Raw genomic sequence first — 27104 nt, forward strand, 5'->3', positions numbered from 1 at the left:
AGATATTGTACAGAGGGGTTACAATTACATGGGCAAGATAAAGAGTACATTTCTTATCAAGCATTGTAGCCTCCTCCTTTGTTTCCCCTTCCCATCCCTTCCCATCCTCCCCCCGCGCCCCCCCCCCCACTGTTTCTAACATATTTATAAGGTACCATGTGATTTGTTTCTTTGTATGTTCCTCTCCCACGGTATAACCCCTGTTTTCACTGTATTTGATGTCAGTGCCTTGTGTCTTGTATATAAATTTCTCTATTTGGGGGAGGGGAAAATAGAAAACAAAATGCTTAAATAAGGATACAGGTTGACCCATTGTAGCAATGAGATGTACAAAATACTATGTGCGGAGGGGGAGAGTGTTCGGGAGTGTAGTTGTGGAGGTGGGAGGGGAGGGATGGTAGGGGAAAAACAAATGAGGAGTTAACAATGCTTGATAGGAAATGTACTCATCACCTTGCTCATGTAACTGTAACCCCTCTGTCCAGTATTTTTACAATATAAAACATATTTTTAAAAAAAATTTTTAAGTTTAAAAAGATGAAAAAAAAGAAAAAGAAATCCAAAATCCATTTTTTCCTCCCCAAATCCTGCATCTCCTAATCTTCTCGGTTAAGTAAAGATGTAAAATCAGCCCCTGCCCTTACCCCAGTTGCCCAGCCTGCCACATAAGGAATAATCTCTCACTTATGTCTACAAGCTACATCTAAGTCACTACAGTCTTTTTCCAGAATTACCATCCTAGGCAGCATTATTTCTTTTTTTTTTTGAAAGCTTTTTTTTTTTTTATTGTGAAAATACTGTACAGAGGGGTTACAATTACATGGGCAAGATAGTGAGTACATTTCTTATCAAGCATTGTAGCCTCCTCCTTTGTTTACCCTTCCCATCCCTTCCCATCCTCCCTCCTCCCCCACCCAACCCTCCCCCACCAAGTTGTAAAGTTCGTTTTTGACATGACAACTTGTACTTCTCATTGTTGCAACAGGTCCACCTGCATCCTTATTTAAACGACTTGTTTTTCCCCTTCCCCTCCACAAATTATTGATGCCAGCATTATTTCTTAGAGTGGCAGGTTATAGATCTTCTTCACTTCATTTTCCAATACAAATAAATAATTTATGAGATAGAGTTACATGAATAAATAGCTTAATGCATATCTTTAATTATTTGAAATATTTTACCCCCTCCTCCAAAAACATCTCAGGTTTTGTTTTTTGTTTTTGTTTTTTTAAAATAGAAGTGAGACCAGATGGGTACAAAGCCATGTTTAGAGTCTAGAGGAGAGGTCAGTGACCTGTTTTTGATCGGAGGGAATGGAAAGATAATTATTTTGGCTTTGTAGATTGTATTGGTCCATTCTTTCTGATGCTATAAAAAAAATCTGAGGTGAGTACTTCATGAAATAAAAGGTTTTTTGTTTTGTTGTATTGTAACCCACAATTTTGGAAACAAAGTTGAAGAGCAAATAGACCCCTGTTTGGATCTCTGGCAAAGGTCTCTGGAAGTCAGAAACGTTCAAAGACCATGAGCACTCTTTCTTATAACAATTCACTCTCATGGGAGATCATGAAATAGAAAGGTAACACTACATTCATTAACCCCTTCCACAAGTAGATTTTCCAACGACCTAATCCCTTTATAGTAGACCTTACTTCTTAACATTCTACCACTCAAACACATGGATCAGTCTTCCAGGACATAATCTTTTGGAAGGACAAACACATTCAAACCATTGACAGAATGTACAGTCTCTATTGAAGTAACTGAGATCTCTCACTGATAACAGTGAAAAGAAGTCATGTATAGAGCAGAACTCTTGCTAATAAAAACAAGGGTAGATATTTAAAGAATTATCAGTAGCTCTTCTCAAACTCATTAAAAATTGAAAAGAACACAATAATTCTGAACTTATTCTATAAGGCCAGCAAAAAAAAATCTAGCATCTAGAATGCATCAAAACTCTTTAAACTCAACAGTAAAAGCACAACCAAAATAAAACAAGGAAAAGTTTCTTCACTGGAGAAAATGTCCAAATGATCAACTAGTACAACTAGCATCAAACAGCCCCAGGGGAAATGAAAATTAAAACCACAGCACTTCAGCATATAGTAGTCACTATAATGGGTATGATTTATAGAAAAGAGGAAAATAACAGTGTGGTTGAAAATGTGGAAAAATAAGAACCCTAGTTCATTGCTTGTAGGAATGTATAGTGGTACAGATGCTGTGAACAATTTGGAGTCTCCTCAAAAAGTTAAACATTCCTGGAATTGTAGTACATACCTAAAATCCAATTACCCACTACCAAGAGATAGAGATAGGAAGATTGCAGTTTAAGGACAGCTGGGCAAAGTTAATGAGACCATATCTCCAAATTAAGTGAGGCATAGTGAGACATTCCACATGCAAAGTGTAAAAAATAATATGCCTAAATTTTGCCTCATGACAATAGTTAATTGTATAATGGCATAGTTCCATGCCTGTATGAACAAATGTCTAGTCCATGACCAGATATTATGTTTGTGAAAAGCAAGCAGATTGTCTGAAGTAATTACAGTATATATTTCCATTTTCACTGATACATTTCCATTTGTCACTCAAATTTATCTTCAATTTTTCAGAGTAAAAACTTTGAACATATTCTAAGGAATAGCAAATTCAATTTTTTGGTCTCATCTTTCCCAGCATCTCTTTTTATTGCCTGTATAATTTCTGTTTATAGTTCTTCAAAATAACAAGTCTGAATACATATATATATATATATATATATATATAGTTTTATCAACTCTGCACATGGTCTACTAAATATCCAACACTTTATATTCTCTAGAAAGAGCTACTTGGGAGACTAAGAGTAGGAGGTTTTGGTTGAAGAACAGCCTGGGCAAAAAGTTATCAAGACCCCATCTTGGAAAACAAACAAAAATAAACACCAAAAAGCAAAACTGGAAGTTAAAGGTGTAACTCAAGTCAGGACATTGCACTATCAAAAAAAAGAGAGAGAAGTCTACAGATACAGAGACTCATAAAGTGATGAAAAACAGTGCCTTTTACAAAGTAATTGCCACAGAAGAATTTGTCATATATAGCTATAAATATGAGTTATTTCAAGTACTTTTTGGAATCAGCTTAAATAGAAATTGTAAAATCATGACATTATTAGTAAAAATTCATTTGTTCTAGCAATTTTTCAACTATACTTTTTGTTTCAATTTTTTCTGGACAAATTTGGTATGAAACCTCATGGCATTCATGTAAACACACACACTCATTATCTATATTTATTTACCTTGCAAGCAAAACTATACTAATATTTTAATCCTTAATATGAGTAATATGTAATATTAATAACTGCAAAATCTTCGTTTACCAGGTAACTGCCAATTCTTGCATTTTACTGTGTTTTGATAACTTGGGTCTCAAAGGAGAATTGTGGTTTAACAAGGCAAATAGAGACAATAATGTGTTAATAATCTTAACTTTATTGGAAAGTTGCACCTTATGCTAAACACAGGTTCTGGCATCAGACCACACTGACCCAAAGCACAGATTCTGACATGTTTTGGAAAATATATTCTACAGCTATTGATCTGCCTAACAACAAAAGTGTCAAAACAGTTCATGATTAAATAAAAATGCTTTTTTTGTTTCAAAATGTTCGTTCTGAGACCTAAACATTTTATGAGACGATGCCCTGGCTGTTTCTGGGGGTCTTATCCAGGAGAGCAGTGAGGTAGGTAATGGGCCTGATAAGTATGAATCTCAGCATATAAACAGGTAATTACCAAGTTGTGTGGAGTCTTACTTTCCTGGGCTAGGAGAAACTCATGGATAGCATGTAAGCTTCATGGTCTGATGCTTAATCTCAAGAAGCAGTACACATTCCAAGCATTTGCTGTGGTTTGGGGGCTCCCACCATTACTGAAACCCAGGTGAGAAGAAAAACAAACCTACTAGCCACTTTTAAATAGCTGAGTTCATATTTTTAGTGAAAGCACTTGAGGTTTTCAGTAGCCATTAAATCATCCATTGCTCTACTTTTTTTTTAACCTCTTTTCAAAATACTTTTAGTTTCTCAGAGCCTATGCTTTTGTTTACATAGGTTCTATTCTCACTGGTGATCAAGTAAAAGACTATTTTTGTGATAGAAATTGTAGCATCCCAGAAGCAGAACCACAACAAATTTCACTTTTATAAGGATTCAAATGTTTTTTTTTTTCTTTCTTGCAATTGTTTCCAACAAATTTATAAGATGATTTCTTTGTTGCTTTGTATGTCCCTCCCCCAGGGTATAAGCCCTGCTTTCACTGTATTTGATGTTGATATAATTTGTGGAGGGGAAGGGAAAAAACAAACTGTTTAAATAGGGTTACAGGTGGATCCATTACAACAATGAGATGTACAAGATGTTATGTCGAAAAATGAAGTTTACAACTTTTGTGGGGTGAGGGGGTAGGGGGTGGTGGGGAAGGTAGAGAGGGGAAGGGATGGTATGGGGAAACAAAGGAGGAGGCAACAATGCTTGATAAGAAATGTACTCACTATCTTGCCCATGTAATTGTAACCCCTCTGTATGGTATTTTCACAATAACAATAATAATAAGACTTCATATGTTCAGTACTGTACTTGAAAGGGACAAATGGGCAGGGTGATATAAACTTAAGTACCCAAGTCTACAAGATGTATCCAGCACACACTGAGGCTGGAAGGTAATATTCAAAATGAGCCTTGAAGGTTTGATAAGAAATGGATGTTTAAGGAACAAAAAAGTTTCCTATATGGTTTTGGGAAGAGAAAAGGAGTTGGGATCAAAGTTATAAAATATCTTACGTGTTCATAGGAAGCTGAGAAAATAGGCTAGAGCTGAGGCCTATGTAAAGAAGAGGCAGATGAGGCAGATCCTTCTCACTGTCTATGATGTGTCCAACCCGGTCCACATATTGGACACTTACTAACTCCTCAAGTAATAGAAATCCTGTCTTTCATATTCATTGACTGGAAAAATCATATATTACTTATTTTATTATCATGAAATAGAAATTAAGGTGCGTGTATTTCTATTCTGGCATTTTCTGAAGTGTATTTAAGAGAGTTTACACAGATAATACAGTAAAAGAATAAAAGAACATGAGACTGAATGAGGTAAGAGAAATAAAGAGAAAGTAAAGCGGTGCATTAACTAGAATCAGAAATATGCATAATACTAATTATAGTCACATGGGGACATAAATTTGTCTCCTGGAAACATGGAGAGAGAAGTGTAACATGGGAAAATGATCCTTTAGACTATCATAGTCACACATATGATTAAAGCCATTAGAAGAATTAGGAATTATGCAGTCTAACCCTATCATTTCAAGATATGGCAGGTGAAACTCCAGAGCCCATGAGTATGACCAGAGAGGTAGCTAGTCAAACACAAATCAGCCTTCAGAGGAGTGGAAATTGCTCCTAAGTAGGAGATTAAGAATTGGGAACAAACCAGTACAGAGAGGTCATATCTTCCCCAAGAGTTTAGAAAGGCCTCTAAATCATCTTATTTCTACTATAAAAGCTATGATTAAGATGTGAATTAAGGAACTTTTTAAGCTTCTAGTTAGATTATTTTGATTGTTGTTGCCATGCTTAACTACAAAACCTAAAAGAACATTTAAAATCCAATTCAAGCCCTATGATATGTTTCTTGCACAGTGTTTGGCATCAGCAGTAAAGTCTATTTGCTGATTTCACCAGCATCTCCAGGGAACTCAAGGGTGCGTTCCTCTTTTCTGGTACTTTGTCAGTTTGTTTGGGGTTTTATTCATTGTGGGGAGTGTTGTAACCACATATCCTCACCCTAATGGAGAAATGTGTTTTCACTAAAACTACAATTTATAACTTCATAACAAAATTGTGAGACTACAGGAAAGATCTCATTATCCAACTTCATTGTTGTAATGAAACAAGAAAGAAATAATATGTAAACATGGTTAATTCAGTACCGAGTATTGCTAGAGACAGTGATATAGCTGCACTAGCTAATGGATAAAGTGGCTAGAGAGAAATGGAATGCCACCCTAATACGATTAAAGAAAAGATTAAATCATCCAAGAAGGAGGACCACAAGAGCTATTTTGTGTGAGACTTGGAAGGCAGAAGAGAAGCAATTAGAGTATCAGTACTACACTCATACCCATCTCTCTCTGGCCTTCCTGATGACATAGAGCATCAGCTTTCAGCTGTTTCCCTCTTCAGCTGCTCCTTCTCTGTCTCCAACCACTGGGTCAGGTGCATGCTGTGCTCAAGTGATAGTTTCATCACTGAGACAGACAAGTCTTCTAGTCTATCCTCAGTGACTGTTCAGGGGGCCTAGCTTATCCTTTCTTTCCTTTACCTTTCATTCTGCTATTCCGGGCAGAAAGACTACTTAACTAGTTCCTAGCCATGACACAAGGTCAACTCCTTCTTGGATACCATCAGTGGTTCTGCATCTCAGATCGGACCCTAGGATGCTGACCTAATTGGACATGCTAGGGTGTTTCTAACATGAGATGAGCCTCTTCTTCTCAGTGGTACCCTTTAATTCTGAACATTTACACTGGGGTGTGTAGCAATCGCAAATCATTTTATCAACATGGTATCTGAAGTTCTAGGAAATGTGTGACACTCTCAAATAGCATCATAAAAAATATCATTCTTCTGAACACCAGTTCAGAAAGAAGTCAGTGAGTCACATCTAGAGACATTAAAGTTTCACAGCCCTTACTTTGAGGAAAAGGGCAATCATAAAAGCCCCTTTTCATATAAAGGGGCTTCACTGTCCCAATGCAACCAATGGCCCCTTATTACTATTATTAGGGATTTTCTATTCTTTTTATTTTTTTATTGTCAGGATGATGTACATAGAAGTTATAGTTACAGAAGGAAGGCAATGAGTACATTTCTTGTCAATCCTGTTACCCCTTCCCTCATTTTTCTCCTACTTTCCCTCCCCTCCCAAGTTGTACAAATCATTTGCAACATATTGTCTTATGACTATCACTTTTGCACTAGTCCCCCACCCCTTAATCTCACCATTCAAACTTTCTATTCTTTTGGAGTTTCTTTTTTAAAATTTTTATTGTTTTTAAGTAGTTGTACAAAGGAGTTGTCACTTAACAAAGCAGTTTATGAATACAATATATCTTGGTGACTGTCACCCCATTTCAACACACTTTTGATGTTTGTATCATTGCATGATTTCTCAAAGATTTTTATTATCATATGCCACTTGTACAAGGGGGATTTATTATGACTTTTCCATGTATTCATTCAATATACCACAATCAAACTCATTTTTTCCATAACCCTACTCCTTCTTTTCTCTTTAAACAATTTCAATATATTTCATTGTTCTATTTTCATACATGATTATAAAGTACTTTGATCACATTTACCCTCAGTCACTCTCTTCTTTGGCCTTTTCTTCTCCCTCTGATACCCACTCCCCAAGAGAGCAGGGTCCAGGTGAGGGAAGGAGAAGAAAAGACAATCACAGGGGTTGGGAAGGTGGCTCAGTGGTAGAGCGCTTGCCTTGCATTCATGAGGCCCTGGGTTCGATTCCTCAGCACCACATAAGCAAAAAGAAAAAAAAAGGCAGAAGTGTCTCTGTGGCTCAAGTGGTAGAGTACTAGCCTTGAGCTGAAGAGCTGAGGGACAGCGCCCAGGCCCAGAGTTCAGGCCCCACGACCGGACCCCCTCCCCCCCCCCAAAAAAAAAGACAATCACAGAATACAAAAAATATGTGATGATTGTTTTTAGAGAAAAAGCCCTATAACATTATTAAGAAATATTGTACATATAAAAAGTAACCCTATTCCATGATTATCCTCTTCAACTCATCCAATGTTTCTCTGTCATCTTATAATTTACAAGACCACATGAGGCAGTTTAGGCTCATAAGTTGTAATAATGACTTTCAGGTAGAAATGTGTCTGTCACTACTACACATGAGGACTCTTTTATAATATGTTGGCTGTGACTGTAGCATGCATCCATGGGTAATAAATTAAGAAGATATTATCATATGTGTTTATAAAATAACTCTTAAGTTTTACAACCATAGTAGGTTCATCAGCCAGCTTACAGAGGACATGCCAAATTCAAATTCCATAATAGCAAATGCCAAATCACAAGTGGTGTATGAGATTACACACACAAGATCTCACTGAGGATTTTGCACATCTCCTGAAGAGAGCAAGTTGACCATATAATAAAATCAAGTTCTACTAAACATACTTACTGTGCCTGGTCTGAGGCTTCCAAAGACTTTTCCCCACCAGTGGGAACCAGTGCTCTCTAGGCAAATGCTCTATTCCAGTTCTAGCACAAGAAATGTGCAAAGGGGTCCAGAACCTCTGTCACATCAAAGATTCAGGCAACCATTAAGATAAATAGGTTATTTCAAATGAACCAGGAACCAACTTGAAGTTCCACTGGCCAAAAGTGAAATAATTTGGGCATCAAAGAAAATAATGGCCTAAATCTGGTCTGGTAGCAAATGCATAATCCCTCCTATTTGGGAGGTGAGAGCAGAAGGATTGAGAGTTTGAGGCCAGTCCAGGCAAAGAGCCTGGACTCAGAAATAAACGAATTTTTTTAAAGCCAGGTGTGATGGTATCTGTGAGCTAAGCTACATGGGATGCTGGAGGTAGGAGGATCTGAGTCTGAGGACAGCTTCTACCAAAAAAAAAGAAATTCTATGATATTCACTAGACACTATGTTGGAAATGAACTTTACAACTTGGGGAGGGAGGGAAAGCAGGGGGAGGAAAAGTGGGAGAAAATGAAGAAGGGATTAACACCATTCAAGAAGAAATGCACTCATTACCTTACTTATGTAACTGTAACCCCTCTGTACATCATCTTTACAATAAAATAAATAAGTCATAAGAAAGAAAAATATGAAATCCTAGTTGGGCACTGTGGCTCACACCTGTGAAGTACACACAAAAATTACACACATAAACCCCCATAAGATCCTACCTGAAAAACAACCCAAATGTAAAAAAGAGTTGGAGACATGAATCAAGTGGTAGAGATTACCATGCATGAGGCCCTAAGTTCAACCCCTACTATATAAAAATAATAATGGCCAGAGTGAATAAATGCATCAATTTTGTTAAAAATTCATAATATCATCTGGGCACTGGTGGCTCATATCTGTAATCCTAGCTACTCAGGAGGCTGAGATCTGAGTTTCGTGGTTCAAAGCCAGTTCAGGCAGTCCATGAGATTCTTATCCACAATTAACCATCAGAAAACCAGAAGTGGAGCTATGGCTCAAAGTGGTAGAGCACTATCCTTGAGCTGAAGAGCTTAGGGACAAAGCTTAGGCCCAGAGTTCAAGCCCCATGACCAACAAAAAACAAAATTCATAATATCATGCTCACATTAAAAATAGTAAACAAAATTTACCAGTCATTTTTGGATGATGTTAAAGAATCAACTTATTCTGAAAACTAGTAAATGAAGAGAAAGGATGAAATACTCATTCTACCTTTTCTGTTTAAGGTGTTCTTCAGACAGCCACATAATTGATGAGGAAATTCCAGCTAATAAATACAGATGTCATCACAGTAGTGGAAGTTACTATTGGTGGCCCTTAATCACCATCAGATGTTGGTAGAACACTGATGAGGAACTGCAGAATAGATGAAAGAGGATGACAAATCCTAAAGAGTCTGATTAACAATTACACCGTAGACAAGAAGGACTATCAAACAGCAGTTCCCACCCAAGAGGAAGTAATAGGAGTACACAGCCCTACCTACTACATATTCTAGCTACAAAAGTATGCTCAAATCTTAAACTTACAGATTAACATTTGGTAGGAAACAGAGAGGCAAGAAGACAAGGTACATGAAAGGTAGAATCATCAAAATCCAGAATGTGGCAATGTTGATAGTTCCCTCCCAGAATAGACTCAAGATGGCCTTGAGGTCATTTCTTGGCTTATGTTAAATTCATCAAAGTGTTCAGAACCAAATGTTTCCTGAATGAATGAATGAATGAATGACTACATACATATATGCTCCAGGCTAGTACTACTACATTATTTTATCCAATCCACTGATGCTTTCAATTTCTTATATCTAACTAATAATACACCTTTTTCTTTCTACTTTTACTTCTTGGTGGTGGTATTGGGGTTTGAATCAGAGTCTCACACTTGATAAATGCTCTGCCACTTGAGGACTTTGCCAGTCTCTTTTTATGTTAGTTATTTTCAAGATAAAGTCATATACCTGCCTGGTGTGCAATCCTCCTATTTGTGTTTTTCTTCGTCACTGGGATAACAGGCATGTACCCCTGAGCCCAGCCATTATGCTTCCCTAGAGCTTGCAAGGGCAAGCGGGTGCCACCAAGCCCAGTCTTTGGTTGAGATGAAATTTTGTGAACTTTTATACCTGGATAGGCCTCAAACTGAGATCCCCTGAGATCCCCTGAGTTCCACCTCCCAAATAGCTTAGGTATGAGTTACTGAACCTAGGCTTCACTTTCTTCTTATGAATTCAGTCACCAATTTACTCTTCTCCTTTAAGAAATCTTTTCATTTAAATAAAATTTTCAAACTTTTAATTAAAAATCATTGTGTATGTTTGTTTAGCTCTAAAATCCCTGTGAAGTGAGAGGAATCTAATATTTTCTTAAGAAAAACAGACTCATCTGTTAGACTTCCTATATGTAACATACATCTATCTATGTATAGCTGTATCTATATCCATATCCTTACCTATCCATATTGCTAGATATGTAGGCACTTTATCACACCACCCTACTTCTACCCCTTTGTTTGCTTTGGTTATTTTTTTAAATATGGTCCTTTATTTATGCAGAAGCTACCTGAAACATAATCCTCCTGATTTCTACTTCCTAAGTAACTAGGATTGCAGGTGTATGCCACCACATCTGGAATCATGGCATGTATTATGTTCAGGACTTAAGGCTGGACTGAGTGAATGAATGAATGGTTACATGCACTATCTTGGCTACTAGACTATTTTTTTCCTTTCTAGGGACAGCCACCCACACTTGTGGTTACGCGGGCTGCAGCAAAACCTATACAAAGAGTTCTCATCTCAAGGCACATCTCCGAATCCACACAGGTGAGAAACCTTACCACTGTGACTGGGATGGCTGTGGGTGGAAGTTTGCCCGCTCTGATGAACTGACCAGGCACTATCGAAAACGCATGGGGTACCGCCCCTTCCAGTGCCAGAAGTGCGACAGGGCCTTTTCCAGGTCGGACCACCTGGCCTTACACATGAAGAGGCGGTTTTAAAGCCCAGACAGTGGATACATACAACAACCCACACTGCCAGAAGAGAATTCAGTATTTTTTTTCAAACCTTTCACATTGTCTTTCCATGTGGGGAGAGCTCAGCTGGCAAAGCACTACACTTATGGTCACAACAAGTCAGCTTGTGAAATGGATAATCAAGAGAAAGGAGGAATCACAAAAGACAAAAAAAAAATAAAAATAAAACAAAAAAATCAAAGAACAGATGGGGTCTGAGACTGGATCTTTTATCATTCCAATTCTAAATCAACTTGAATATGCCTGGACTTACAAACACCACAATGGGGGTGACCGGAAGCTATGGATATCACGGTATAAATTAGATCCCTCAGTTGGGGGGAGGGGGAGAAGGGAAGACCAGAATTCCCTTGAATTGTGTTTTCAGATGCAATATAAATATACAGATCACCTTGTATTCTCTTTGCCTTCTAAAAGCCATTATTCAATTAGAAGAAGAGGAAGAAATTTCAGGTACAGAATATGTGTTCTAATAGCCTAAATGATGGTGATTGGTGAGTCTTGGTTCTAAAAGTACCAAAAGAGGAAGCCAAAGTTCTCAAACTGCTGCATACTTTGACAAGGAATCTATTTTTGTCTTCCAATCTACATGTGTGACCTAAATCAGGTAAATTACACCTGGTTTACTTTAACATTTTTTTATGCAGACAGTCTGTTATGCACTGTGGTTTCAGATGTGCAATAATTTGTACAATGGTTTATTCCCAAGTATGCCTTAAGCAGAACAAATATGTTTTTCCTATATAGTTCCTTGCCTTAATAAATATGTAATATATATTTAAGCAAACTTCTATTTTGTATATTTGTAAACTACAAAGTAAAAAAATTGAACATTTTGTGGAGTTTGTATTCTGCATACTCAAGGTGAGAATTAAGTTTTAAATAAACCTATAATATTTTATCTGAAAAAAATAATAAACTACATAAAACACTGCCTTATGATTTTTCCTGAAAAACACAATGATCCTAGAATCAAGCTGAACACCCTGGCTTTACTATTAAGGTTCCAGATCTGGTCTCTTACATTAGACAGGGTTCTCCAGAGAAGTGGAAACACAGGTATGTAGATAAGTATAAAAATAGATTTATTTTAAGAAATTAAAATGAATATAATAGTGTTTGAGCTGTGGGCTTGAGAATAAGAGAATAGTTGAGGTTCGAAATTTTTTGCTTTGTAGAGTTCAGTCTTTGTTCCATTAAGATCTTGAATGGAAAAATAAAGTTCACTCATATTATTGTAAGGAATCTGCTTTGCTCAATATTCACTGATTTAAAGGTTATCATATACCAAACAAGCCTTAACAGAAACATCTAGAATAATGTTTGATCAGATATCTAGACATTGTGGCCTTGCCAATTTAACACATGAAATTCATATTCATTCTTCAACTACTCAAAGAAATTTCATACCAGCCCCAACATTTCTTTTTCATGGATTTCTATCTTTGTTATATTCATTCCTGAGTCACAGTCTCCTCTCTTGGTCTGATCCCAAATCTCACCCATTTCCATCCCTACGTCAGCTTCCCGTATCTTTTTTCATTTTGCCTAGGGGATACAAAATTGAGCTATCCCAAAATGCAGGTTATAAGAGTTGCAAAAGAAAGGATACAGGTGGACCTGTTGCAACAATGAGAAGTACAAGTTGTCATGTCCACAACAAGCTTTACAACGTCAGTGCGGAGAGGGGGGGGGGGGGGGAGGGGGGGGGAGGGAGGAGAAGGATTGGGATTGGGGGGGAGGGGGGAGGCTGGGAAGGGATGTGAAGGGTAAACCAAAGGAGGAGGCTGCAATGCTTGGTAAGAAATGTACGCATTATCCTGCCCATGTAATTGTAATCCCTCTGTACAGTATGTTCACAAATAAAATAAAATTAAATTTAAAAAAAAAAGTTGCAAAAGAACTCAGAGTAAGTTATGTAAACTCAATCCCTTTGTTTACACTGGACCAAAGAGAAGCTAAGTAGCAATTCTGTGCTACTTACAATCCAAACCAAGAATTTTCTGCACCAAACTCCCAGGGCAAAGTTCCTTCAGGTACAAATGCAGGTGAAGTTTCATTCTACTAAGAAAGGTTATTCTATGACATTGCCCCATTTGTTAGAAAATGGAAAGACTTGGAAAAAATTATATTAAGTGAAGTAAGCCAGGCCCAAAGAAAAATAGGTCCCATGGCTTCCATTATTTGCAATAACTAGTATATGTCTGAGACAAGCAGAAAAGGTCAGATAAGTTGATGTTAGGCGAAATGAACCCCAAGATAAGGACACAGTGGTTTTTCTTTCTTGCTATTGTTTCTAACATATTTATAGAGTGATTTTTTTTGTTGCTTTGTATGTTCCTCCCCCACGGTATAACCCACTGTTTTCACTGTATTTGATGTTGCTATAATTTGGGGAGGGGAAGGAAAAAAACAAATTGTTTAAATAGGGATACAGATGGACCCATTGCAACAATGCTATGTCAAAAAAACGAACTTTACAACTTTGGTGGGGAGGGGCGGTGGAAGCAGGGATGGTAAGGGGAAACAAAGGAGGAGGCAACAATGCTTGATAAGAAATGTACGCATTACCTTGCTCATGTAATTGTAACCCCTCTGTAGGGTATTTTCACAATAAAAAAACTTATTAATAAAAGAGAATGGTTATTCTGGAGTCCATATGTCATTATGGTCATCAGAAAAAATCAGGTTGAGCATACCTCAGGAATGCAAAACGGCATATCATATGGAAAGAAAGCACAAGACATTTTTTACTTCAGTGCTCATTCCCTCTGTATTTTTAAATTTTTATATATGTTTAATTTTTATATTTATACAGTGGCATATATATAATTTATAAATAAATGCAACACATATAAAAAAGTACATGCTTTCATATGTGTAAAAGGTTTTGCTCTTGGAATGATAGTGTCACCAGTTGGAGGGGAGGTTTAGTGGAGTTTTCCTTTAAAAAGATAGGAACTCTTCACTTAGGATCCTTGACTTGGGTCACAGAATAAGAATTTCTGGAGAAGTCATAATGGTAAGAAAACTTTGGCAGAGCTTTATTAAGTAAACAAGCAGGCAATCAGGCAAAGCAGACAAACAGATGGGCAAAGGCAAAGTGTGGGTGCTCTCATAGGGAGATAGAGTTACAGGCAGGGAGACAGACAGAGATAGAGACAGAAAGAGACACAGACACAGACACAGAGAGAGACACAAAACTCCTTAGGCCATTGGGGGTTATTTAAAGGATAAAGACAGGGGTTTTGGCTTCAAAGTTATGTAAAGATAGATGCTCTGTCTTTGTTCTAATCACATCTAGTGTTACTTTTTGAGTTTCCAGGTAAGGATGCATCCTACCATAAAACAGATCTTTATCCTTGAGACAAGGAGGAGCCTTGCTATCTGCATCCTGAGGAAGGTGGCTTAAGTTTAGGAAAGCATTTTTCTCAGGAACACATACAGCCTGTCAGATAAGTGTTAATTCTTGGGGTGAGGAGTGCATCCCTCAAAAAGGATGTATACTGGTCTCTCTTTGAAGAAAAGATGGCACTTCTATATTTCTAAATACCATATTTTTTAGTTGCATTCATCAGGCCTCAGTTACCTTAAGTTTTCTGGTTTCATTTCCCCTAAAAAATGACATTGTTCCTTTAATCTTAAGGGAAGTATATGAAGTAATATCTCCTGCATTTGCTGTAAGTTGGCCATGCCTCATTTTTCCTAGTCTATCTGGCTTCATTTCTCCTAAAATGACTTTGTTCCCTTAATCTTTTTTTTCTTTTCTTTTCTTTTCTTTTTTTGTCGGTTGTGGGTCTTGAACTCAGGGCTGGCGCTGTCCCTGAATTCTTTTGCTCAATAGTGCTCTACCACTTTGAGCCACAGCTCCACTTCCTGTTCCCTTACTTAAGGGAAAAACCTGACCAAGCTTTAAGCTTAAGTTTTTGAATTCCTGGCAGCCATTTACCATACCTCATTTTTCCTAGGCTATCCTGCCTCAGTAGTTCACACCTATAACCTAAGCTACTTAAAAAATGGAAGTAGGAGCTATTGCTGTCTGAGACCAGACCTAAGGCAAAAGCAGGAGGCACTAGATTAAAAACAACCTAAATAATGTAAAAAGGGGTTAGGAGATCGGTCGAGGGATAGGCCCCTTGTTAGCCCAGAAGCCTCCTCCTTCATAAGTTAGCATGCTCTTTCCCTAGGCAGCACTAGGCCCATGTAGTAAAGACAGCAAATGATCAGCCCCTACCCCCTTTCCCTGGGAGAGCACCCTGTTGGGATAGCTATGACCATATAAGGCAGCGAGGAGATTCCCCCAAATCCAGGAGGCTGTAAAAGGTCACCTAAGACAACAGTCAGCACTTCTCACTTCCTCTTACCTAGTGAGATGAGATCTTGCTGGTCCCCTCACTACCAATAAACCTTTCCTTTGTTCTTCCTACCTGGATGTCCACGTGGTTTTCTGGCTGGGTCTAATTTAGGCTAACAGTAGTGCATTGGCCGGGAACCAGCTTATACTTAGCGGGTTTGGGGGGTGGACTTGGTTCCCAATTGCACCCCAGGGCCTGGACTCCTGCTAGACACACACAGCCACCACGTGGTTCCCACTGGCACCATGTGCTCTCCCCATATCCAAAATCAACGACCTCCATTCATCTGCACGGGGTAAGTGGACTTGGGATTCCTATGGTGACATTCTTTCCTTGTATTCAGACTTATGGTGCCAACTTTCCTAACCAACTTCCAAAGCCCCAGGACCGGGCTGCTGCAAGTCTCCGGCTGAAAGCTTAGGGTCTGAGGAAGGGGCCTAGGACCCACACCTGAGGCTCAGGGACATAGGAGTCAAGTGACTGTCTACCATTGTCTCTGGCCACATTCTCCCTAAGATGGAAACATTCTGGGGATGCCTTGATTGTTTTGGCCTTAGATCATGTCACCAATGGGTAATTCTCAGTCTAAGATGCCATCTGACTCCCCCCTGAGGTGCATACTAGCCAATATTCTTTCTCTCCACCTAGCTCCTGGCCTTAAGCACCAGGATCTCATTGATCTGTACAACTGAGCATGGTCTGATTATGACCTAAGCCCATCCAAATGGCTGCTTAATGGCACCTTTAACCCCATCATTATTCGGGGTTTATACAACTATTGTGAGCGCTGGAAAAATGAAGCCCATCCAGGACTTCCCTTTTCCTCTCTCTCTCCCTCCTTTCCCCCCCCCCCCCCAAATCTCACTATCTCTACCTCCAGACTAAAAATCATCTCTCTCCAAACTAAAAATCATTTAAATTCTCCCTCTCAAGGCCAAACTGTTTTCAAACTCTCTCCCTCCAGCCTTCCCTGCTGTTCCCGTTGCCAGTGCAGCCATTGCCACTGCCACCACTGCCTCTGACTTCTCAACCTCTCCCCTTCCAGCTTTTGGGGAAGGGGGAGAAGGGGTGCTCCCAGCTGACACCACTGCAGCTCCCTCCTCCAACTCCAGCTCCTGCTCCTGCCCCTCTTCAGCAGCTCCTCCTATGGCTCCTCCCTTGGGCTGAAACTGTCTGGGGCCCCTTCTCCCACTTCACTCCCTTCCATCTTCTCAATGGTTTCTCCTTCCCATCAAGCTCTCAAGACCAAACCCTCCTCTCTCTCAAGGCTAATTCTAGAGTGGCACGCTCCTCACTCCAGGCCTCAGCCTCCCTTCACCTTTCCAAGCCCTCCCATTCTCACTCTACTCCAATCCCCCGACTTGTCCTACACTGACCACTAAGTCCTTCTCTGCTATAAATCTCCCAGCCATCTCCTCTAACTTTTCTTGTCTTCTAGTATCAACACACTCTCTCTCTCTCTCTCTCTCTCTCTCCCTCTCTCTGTCTGTGTGTCTCCCCCCCCCCCCCCCCCCCCCCCCCCCCCCCCCCCCCCCCCCCCCGACTGAAGATCATTTCCCACTAAATTGCCTCCACTCCTGCTGACAGCCATTTCAGGCAGGGTCCCAGGACCCCCACCCCCACCCCCAGATTCCCTCTCATGGGCTACCCATCCTGGATCAGCATTTCCTCTTGTATATTCTTCCTCTCTGTAGCCAGTTTGGAATATCTAAACTAAAACTGTTGGTCTACTACAAATTCCTTCTGCTAACCCCCCATCCCTGCCTCCCTGCCTGCCTCTCTTGTGGGCATAAACCTTACCTTTCCAACCCCCTTCACTGGCTTCTTCCTTCTAGACCCTAAATAAATGGGCCTCTGCCCTGTCTCTGTCATTAATCAGCACTGGCAGTAGCTGGTTGGCTAACACACTGAACCAGCTTCTCTCTCTCTCTCTCTCTCTCTCTCTGTGTTGTGGTGCTTGCACTCTGGGTTTGGGCTCTATCCCTCAGCTCACGGTGAGCACTCTACCGCTTGAGCCACAGCACCATTTCCGGTTTTCTAGTGGTTTATTGGAGATAAGAGTCTCACAGACTTTCCTGCCCGGGCTGGCTTTGAACCATGATCCTCAGATCTCAGTCCTGAGTAGCTAGGATTATAGGTGTGAGCCACGGGCACCCAGCCAGCTTCTCTCTTTTAATGCTTTTCCTTTTACTGTTCTTTTTCCCATCCAAGAATGTCTCTGGGACTCAGACCATAATTCAGTTATTTTCTCTTTCCTGAATCCACCCACTTTGGTATCCGAATTCTTAATTTCTCCCTTAAGCCAAACTCCTTCAGGAGGCTACAAAATAAAAATCCCTCCCTCTCACCTCTTCCCTATCTGGATACCTCTATCCAACCATCTCCTCTCATTAAAAACCTGCTCAGCAACCCCCTCCCCCAATTCCCTTTACTGGCCTTGGTGACTAACACCTAGGAAGAGACAAAAGACACCTGGTGGGTTTTCTACACTCTCCTCCACTCTTCCACCAAGCTAACTCTTCTTCATTCTTCTAGGTGTTAAATGATTTCAATTCATATTCTGATATGCCTTGCTAACAGAATTACTGCCTCTCTTCACAGGCCATGTAAACTGATACCCAAAGATATCTAAATTTATGCTATTGTCAAATTTCTAATTCTAAGTAACTACTTACAGCCATCTTGGTACCTCTTACTGGGAGGAAATTCACCCAATGCTCTGATTCTGCATTAATTCATAAATGGCTCAAATCGCCAGCCTCTCAATATACCCTATTTAGGCCTGGAACAGGTCAGGCATCAAGAAGACACCATGCCATACGCCTCCATGTTGGCATCCTGTGGCTTGTCTCCTGACTTGCTCTTCTCTGGTCACCATGGAGTCCCACTTCAGCTCTCCATTTGAGCTGACTTGGTTGATTGCTATTGTTTTTGTTCTTTCTATCCTCTCTGGCCTATTTCCTAACTGTATTAAGTGTATCAACAGGCTCCAACATTCAAACCTTCAAAATGTGGCTTCTCCTTTTTCCCCACCTTATTATAAAAGTCCCACCAAAATCCCAATGCCAAGGAGGGTATCTGGGTTCCTTAAAGCCACCGGCAGGCCAGCTGCCAGGTGATGGAAACCCCCACAGGGGAGGTGCACCCCCTGACAAATTCCAGGGCCCTGTGGTCCAGCACTCTGAGAGCCAGCTCACTGATGCTGGACATGCCATCCAAACATCTTTTTGGAATCACTCAAAAATCTTCCAAAAATCTCTGATTTCTCTGTCCTGTTCTATATTTATATATTTCCCCAAAAACCTGGGGATCAATCCTTCTGTTTGGACTTGTGTCTCTGGGGGGAAAATCAGAGTCTACTATGTGCTATGTTGGAGTTGGGAATTTGAAGGCAGCTGAGAGCCTGGTTCAAATAACTAACCAAATGCCTTGCTAACACAATCAAGCCCTGAAAACATGAGCTCCAGCTAAACAGTTTTGTTACAAAAAAGTTTTTTTTGAGGGGTCCGGTCGTGGGGCCTGAACTCTGGGCCTGGGCACTGTCCCTCAGCTCTTCAGCTCAAAGCTAGCGCTCTACCACTTGAGCCACAACGCCACTTCCGGCTTTTTTCTTTTTGCTTATGTGGTGCTGAGGAATTGAACCCAGGGCCTCATGCATGGAAGGCAAGCACTCTACCACTGAGCCACCTTCCCTGCCCACAAAAAGGTTTTGTCTTAAATCTTGGTCACCTGTAGGAGTAAGATTGGCAAAATGATCTCTCTTGCCACTAAAAATTATTCACAAGTGTGTGTAAATGTTTAAGATTAAAAACTGTCAGCATGATGTAAGAAGAGAGGGAGTTCAACCACTGGTGATAAAGAAATGTAAATGAAAAGGAAAGTCAGTAAAAAGGAAAGGGAAACTGAGGAAACACCTTTGGATAAGAAAATATTTGGGTGGGCTGGGAAGTTGGCTCAGTGGTAGAGCGCTTGCCTTGCATGCCTGAGGCCCTGGGTTCAATTCCTCAGCACCACATAAGCAAAAAAAAAAAAAGCCGGAAGTGGTACTGTGGCTCAAGTGGTACAGCACTAGCCTTGAGCTGAAGAGCTGAGGGACAGCCCCCAGGCCCAGAGTTCAGGCCTCACGACCGGACCCAAAAAAAAAAAAGAAAATATTTGGAAAGTAAGAATTACCTTAATTGTTTGTTACAAAATAGAAAAGGTAGAAATTAAGACAAACTCCAGAAGGTTCTAGTAGGTGGCAGATGGTATCAGAATGTTGTAAATTCTTAAAAGATAAAGCTTATTAAAATTGGTATGTAATTGAGTTAGCTGTGATTTAAATACTGATGTAAAGCCAACATGTCATTCTTTAGGTCCATCTAAAGTCAAGTGTCTTTAACCAGTCGGTGTATAAATTTGTAAGCAACTGAGCAGGAGATTTGACAATCCATCCTAGGAGCACAGTCCAGTCCATCCTGACTACCTCCACCATGTAGACTGGACTCCTGCCTGACTCCATCACACGCAGCTGATTTTTGATGAAAGTCTGCCTTAGATTTACAAAAACTAAGACCCTTGTGGGACACTCTCTATAAACCTTACCCAGCCTGACCTGAAAATGCTGGCTATGTTGTTATGCTATTCAAACAGGTGTAGGCCAGGAGAGCCTCTTGTGAACTTCAGTTATCAGGTTTTCTACACAGCCAAGCTATACTATATGCTAAAACTCTCATCCTATCTATTGAGTTTTTCATTGCAGAGTTCTGGCAAGTATTTGTTGGTCAATTCTAGACAGAATGCAGGCAAGCTCTACTTGTTCCCATTGATCTCCTTGTTGCTTTATTGGAAATAATAAAGGATTTGTCGCAAAGATTGCAGTTCAAAGCCATCCCTCTGAAATTCCATCTCCCAACTAACCAGCAAAGACCCAGGCTGGAAGCATGACTCAAGAATTAACCAGCCAAATGCTAAAAGTGGCACTATGACTCAAAGTGGTAGGATGCTAACCTCTAAGCAGAAGTGCTCAGGGACAATGCCCAGGCCTTGAGTTCAAAGCCCATGAAAACCAACTAGGATGAGTTATCCCAGCAATGAGCAAACCCCAGGATGAGGCCAATCTTGACAACAAGGAACTGTGGACAGGAGTAAGAGGAGATTGTGTCACATCAGCCACTTGGTGCCTGCCCTTTCATAATTAACCAGAGCTGGGAAGTCAATGGAAATAAGTTACAAAGCTTGTCCATCTAATGTCCATACCTGTCTACCTTCTGACTGGACAGGCATTTACATTCTTGCCTTTGTTACCTGCTATTTGTATTTATCGTGACTCTTAGACTCAGGGCTGTTCACCTTGGCAGCTTCCTGTATCTCCCATACATACCCTGTAATCCAGACATCTACCAAGGCCTTCAGTCATGCCCCTTAGCCACCCCAACCCAGCCCCAGCTTCTGACTGCTGACCTATCTAGCATGCTCTCCCTGCCTAGTTATCAGATGTCCAAAGTAGCTAGATATGTTTTCCTCCAACCCCAGGACAGCCTGAAACGCAGGAACTAAGAACTAACCCATCCAGCCAAGTCATCCAATTTTTAAATTTTCTGCCCCAAATCCTTCCTACTGCTGCTTGTGTGCTCTTAAATATTTTTATTATTGACTAGCCCCTGCCTCATAAGATTTCTTCCAGACTTTATTCAAGGACTCATGTCTATCACCAAGGGACAGCTGCTGCTTGCTGCCTTCTCGCAGAGGGGACCACATCTCTGCATCTCTGCCTTTTACCCCTAATGTCAATGCCCCTTGCAAGCAGAAAGCTGTGTTCTCTTCCATATCAAAGGGCTGGAGATGTTAGATCCACCCAGGAAGGGCCCTGTGTGAGTCCTTGTCTGTATAGGTCCAAGGCTGCCCCCCTACTGGATCAAGTGCTGCTGGCCTAACCAGCCTTCTCACTCCTGGGTCTACCAGACCAGACAAGCCAACTTGGATCCATCCAGTTGCCCTCACATCAGAAAAACACCAGGCACTAAGGATATCGAAGGATATCTACCCTAAACAAGTAATATCTAACCCATTTTCTCTTGGGGTGGGTTTAGGAACAGCAGCCCTGACAGACTGGCCCCTGTCTCATCAGATACTGGCAATCTAAAATACCAATATGGAGAATCCTCCTTCTCAGAGTCCTGGCAGGACCACATGCATTTTAACATCTGGTTTCACCTGTCCCAAACTTTTGTCTGAAGCAAGAACTGGAGATGGAACATGTGCTCAGGCTCTGCTCGGTTCTGGTGTGCAAACCTGTGGCTGATATAAATACCATCTATGCTGGCTCCTATAATTGGAGAATGACTTCATATGAAAGACCAGCAGATGCTCTGATGTTGTGAACCCCACACACACACGTTATAATGCCAGAAAATAACAATTGTGCTCAGGTTCAAAATTGCACCCTTGACTGTAGAACTAAAGAGGGGCAACTTTGCTTGTGCCAACTATGAACACATCTTATATGCTTAAGGGACACATTTCCTTAGCCAATGGCTGGTTTTAAACCTGTGAGAGTTATACTCTTAATTATACCCCTGCCAATCTGCTTCATAACTCCCAATGCTGCCTAAGCCATCTAGCTGTTGTACCACCCCACAAGGAGCTCTTCCAACCTCAACAAGTGGTCTAGTGCTGAATGAGAATTGTACATTGCCCTCACTTTTTCTTTGCTTGTGATACCAGGGCTGGTGTTAGGAACCTATATATAGTGGCAAAAATTATTAACTATACCTCCTCTGCCATTCTTGACAATCACGCTGCCTTGATTACTCTTACTCCACTACCAATGGTGCAAGGAGATTAAAAAGATGTGCTGCTGTGACCTAACTGATAACAGCTATGCCATCAAGGAGCACATCAAACATCTCAGAAAACTTGAGGAAAATATCCAACAGAATGAAGGGGGAGTGGGATATATCCCAGTGGCTTACTCCCTGGCTTATGCCTATCTTGGGTCCCTTAATTGCAATTTTTGCCTCATACTAATTGTGCCTCGCCTATTCAGGTGCATGAAGAGCATCCTTATGGGAAAGATGAGACTTTTCACCAATCAGTCCGTCAACTAGATGCTCCTAGGAGGGTACCTGGTGGAGTGTTCCCCATTGACCATTTCCCCCCTTTCTCAGCAAGAAGCAGCTCCAGAAGAAATGACCTTCGCCCCTGCTTCCAGCCTGGTGCCACCCTCTTCCAATTATTAAACCAAATGGGGGGGGGGGTGTTAGCCCAGAAGCCTCCTCCCTTATGGGTTAGCATGTTCTTTCCCTAGGCAACACAAGACCCATGTAGTAAAGGCAGCAAATGATTAGCCCCCACCCTCTTTCCCTGAAAGAGCACCCTGTTGGGATAGCTATGACCATATAAGGCAGCGAGATTCCCCCAAATCCAGGTTATAAAAGGTCACCTGGGACAACAGTCAGCACTTCTTCTCACTTCCTCTCACTGGTGAGACGGGCTCTTGCCAGTCCCCTTACTAGCAATAACCTTTCCTCTGTTCTTTGTACCTGGAGGTCCGTGTGGTTTTCTGGCTGTCTAATTTACTCTAACAGCCCTTGTCTCAGTTTAATCTCTGTTACTGCCAAAAAGAATTCAACTTTTACCTGGTAAGGTTGTATCACCACCCCCACACATTGAGTAGCATCTTTCTACAGGTTGTCATGGCAACTCCTGAGCCTCTAGTACTCCTAAACTATCTCTTGCCTATTGTTAACCAAGAAACTGTTGAGTCATTTGGAAAAGAGGCTCAATCTTTTTTTTCTCACTACTTTTTTTTTTCCAGTCCTGGGGCTTGAACTCAGGGCCTGAGCACTATCCCTAAGCTTCTTTTTGATCAAGGTTAGCACTCTACCACTTAAGCCACAGCTCCACTTCTGGCTTTTTATGTTTATGTGGTGCTGAGGAATCGAGCCCAGGGCTTTGTGCATGCTAGGCAGGCACTCTACCACTAAGCCACCTTCCCAGCCCTCTCCACTACATTTTGAAAGGCCTATTTTTCAAAGTTATTCAGTAAAACCCATGGCTTGAGGCAGTTGAAATGTGTTCATATTCCTAAAAACACTTTAAAGCAATAGCTTCATTTACAGAAACTTTCATGAGAATTATGGGCAAGTTCTAATTAAAAAGCAAGTACTTGTATATTAGATAAGTAAAGACACAGTAGCCAATGGCTGACAACGGCTCTGCTAAGGCCAAAGGCCACATTCTTGTCTAGCTCTGGAAATGGGATTCATACCTTACCAGGTTGACCTAAAGGCTTGGAGTCCAAGTTTGCCCATTCTGGATCACAGGAAAGAAAGCTGAGTGCTGAAGAGTTTTCCACCCAAGGCTTATGGAATCATATTTTACATAAAAATATTTAGCAATTATATCTAAAGAAAAAAATTAAATGCTTCCATTTCTGAGTTTAAGTTCCTGGCTTATTCTGACTATGAACCATATTCTATTTTTAATGGACATTTACTGAACACTATTTAGGAAATGGTTATACTCATCTCCATACACAACAAGAGAAAAAATAAGCTTCATCACTGTTAATTGAAGCAAAATTTTCCAAAAGAATATCTAACTTCTTCCATAGAATGTAAAGAAACTGGCCAAAGAATCATCCCTCTCTGGATGCTTTATAAATAAACAAATCTTCAGTGTTTCCTCAATAGAAAAGTTATCTGATTACATAATTTACCAAAGTAACTTGTTAAATCTGATCATTTATTCCTCTGATACAGCTCCTTTCCATCAATACAGGCAAATGTGTTGAAAGTCTAATTCTGTTTACAGAACACTGTCCAGAAAAACACTATTGTCAGCTGCAGGTGTTCCCACACCTGGTGAACATACCAGACCCTGTCCATGAAATTATTATCAGTTCTTCCTGTTGAACAATGACATAATGAACTTGTACAAGAGCATTTGTTCATCTAGATTTGTGAACTGTAAAGTGATTGGTCCCGGGGCTCAGCCCTGCCTGCCTGAGATCTCACAAACATCTGCAAGGTGCAATAGAGGTACCAGAACAGCCAAAACAATTTCCCTTGGGGAAGCTGAGCCATATTCCTCTGTGATCTGCTTAGATCTGCACACATGTAGTAAGATTTCAACCACTGCCTTTACAAAGTTCCTTCATGGATTGGGTATAATAGTTTCTTTTTCTTCTCAAAATTAATGTTAAGCAACATTTGAGTATGAAAATAAATTTAAAACAAAAACTCCCGTGTTTTATTTATAAGTCTACAAATGTAAAGACTTCTATAAATGTGTTCAGAATCCATCAATCATGGAAACATTTGGCTCTATCCAAGAGGCAAGCATCACACCCAGATACAAAGAAACCAGCATCAGTAGAACTTCAGCCACAAATGAAGCAGAACTCACACTTAAAAGCAGTTCTCTGCCCTAAGAGGGTGGGGCAGAAGTTTGGACGTGCTATGCTAACCAGGGAGACATTATTTTTTAAGTTTTTAAGCCATAGGATGAAGAAATTAAGACTTCATTTATGAAGTTCTTGCTAGTCGGAAGGTAAAGAATAGTTTATTTTTGCTTTTGCCAATAACAGTTGGCCAGTTAGTTAACTGTTTTGAGCTCAATAATTCCTAAAGCTAAGGACCTAAATTCAAAACCCATGTGACATGGTTAGCAATAAACATCTCAATGAGAATGCTTTCTTTCATGACAAAAGTTTGATCTATTATCCCTAGTCTCTTCTTAGAAGTATGATCCTCTGGACCAAACATAATATTGCAATAAACTTAAAAGTGAAGCATTCTGGGGCTGGGAAAGTGGCTCTGTGGTAAAGCGCTTGCCTTGTATGCCTGCGGCCCTGGGTTCGATTTCTCAGCACCACATAAGCAAAACAGAAAAAAGCCGGAAGTGGCGCTGTGGCTCAAGTGGTAGAGCGCTAGCCTTGAGCTGAAGAGCTGAGGGACAGTGCCCAGGCCCAGAGTTCAGGCCCCACGACCGGACCCAAAAAAAAAAAAAAAGTGAAGCATTCTCAAAATTCAAGCTCAGTAATCTTTAAGTGTAAAAAGATGGATCATGCCCCTAATCCTAGATATTCAAGAGGTTGAGATCTGTGAGATCTTGGTTCAAGGCCAGCCCAGGCAGAAAAATCTGCAAGATTCCATCTCCAAATAATCAGCAGAAAGAAAACAAGCAAGTTGAGCAAGCTTGAGGTCACTTAATTCAAACCCCAGTACTAGGAAAAAACCAATAACTTGAAACATTCCATGTGACCCTAGGAAAATTACTTGACCACTTTAAGTACAGTATTCTGATATTTAAATTGTAGCCTATGATACTGAAATTGAGTTGATTAGATAGAGCTGTTTTGAAGATTGAATGAATTACTTTATGGAAAACTTAGAAGGGAAGACATATTGTAAGTGCTCAATAAGCAGTAGCTATTGACAAAGTTTGAAACTAGAAGCTTCCCCAAATGCTCAGGTGCTAAAGCCTTCATCCCTAACTTGTTACTCTGAGTAGGTGGTAGAAACTTTAAGTGGTGGGACTGGTAGGAGGTTAGAGACTATTAGAAGTGTTCCCTTAAAGGGAATAATGAGATACCATTTTACTGTTGCTTTCACTTTTGCATCCCTGTCAGGAGGTAAGCAAATTTGTTCTACGAGGCACTTCCACTGGCACTTTGAACAATGGTGCCAGTCACTTATGAACTGAAGCATATGAACCAAATTAAACCTTTCTTTTTTATAGACTTTATTCAATATCAGTGAACACAGGTACAATTAATATTATTTTCCTGTAAAACATTAATCATAGGTCACATAATTTTCTTCTTTTCAAAAAAAAAAAACATGCTGTTTAAGAAGAATCAAGACAGATGACATTGGAAATTGAGGAAGAAATGACTAAGAGCCAGAATTAAAACATTAGGCAATAGGAGTCAAAGAGTCTTAAGCTGACCCGAGTGGAAACTCTCCTTAAAGAATACTAAATAAGTGCAAAGTAAAAAACAAAATTAAAGGACCTAGAATAGTTGGGCAAGGTGACAAAGACTCTAATCTTAGATACTTGAGAGCCAGAAGTTAGGAGAATACCAGTTCAAGGTCCACTCAAGCAAAAAAGTTCAAAGAATCCTAACCCAACAGACAAAGTTGGTGATGCATGCCTTTCATTTCAGCTAGCAACAAGTATAAAATAGAAGAATCATAGTTCAGGCTGACCAGAGCAAAAAGTGAGATCTTATCTCAAAATTAACCAAAGCAAAGTGAGTGTGGCTCAATCCACAGAATACCTGCCTAGAAAGCACAGAACCATGAATTCAAATTCCAGTACTGCTATTTTCTTCCTTTTTTTCTTTTCTTCCTTCTTTCCTTCCTTTTTCCTTATTTTCCTCCTTCCTTCCTTCTTTCTTTTTGTTGTAAGGTATTTCAGTCAC

This window comes from Dipodomys spectabilis, unplaced genomic scaffold (assembly GCF_019054845.1).
Source record: "Dipodomys spectabilis isolate Male_0828 unplaced genomic scaffold, ASM1905484v1 ptg000098l, whole genome shotgun sequence".
NCBI lineage: Eukaryota > Metazoa > Chordata > Mammalia > Rodentia > Heteromyidae > Dipodomys > Dipodomys spectabilis.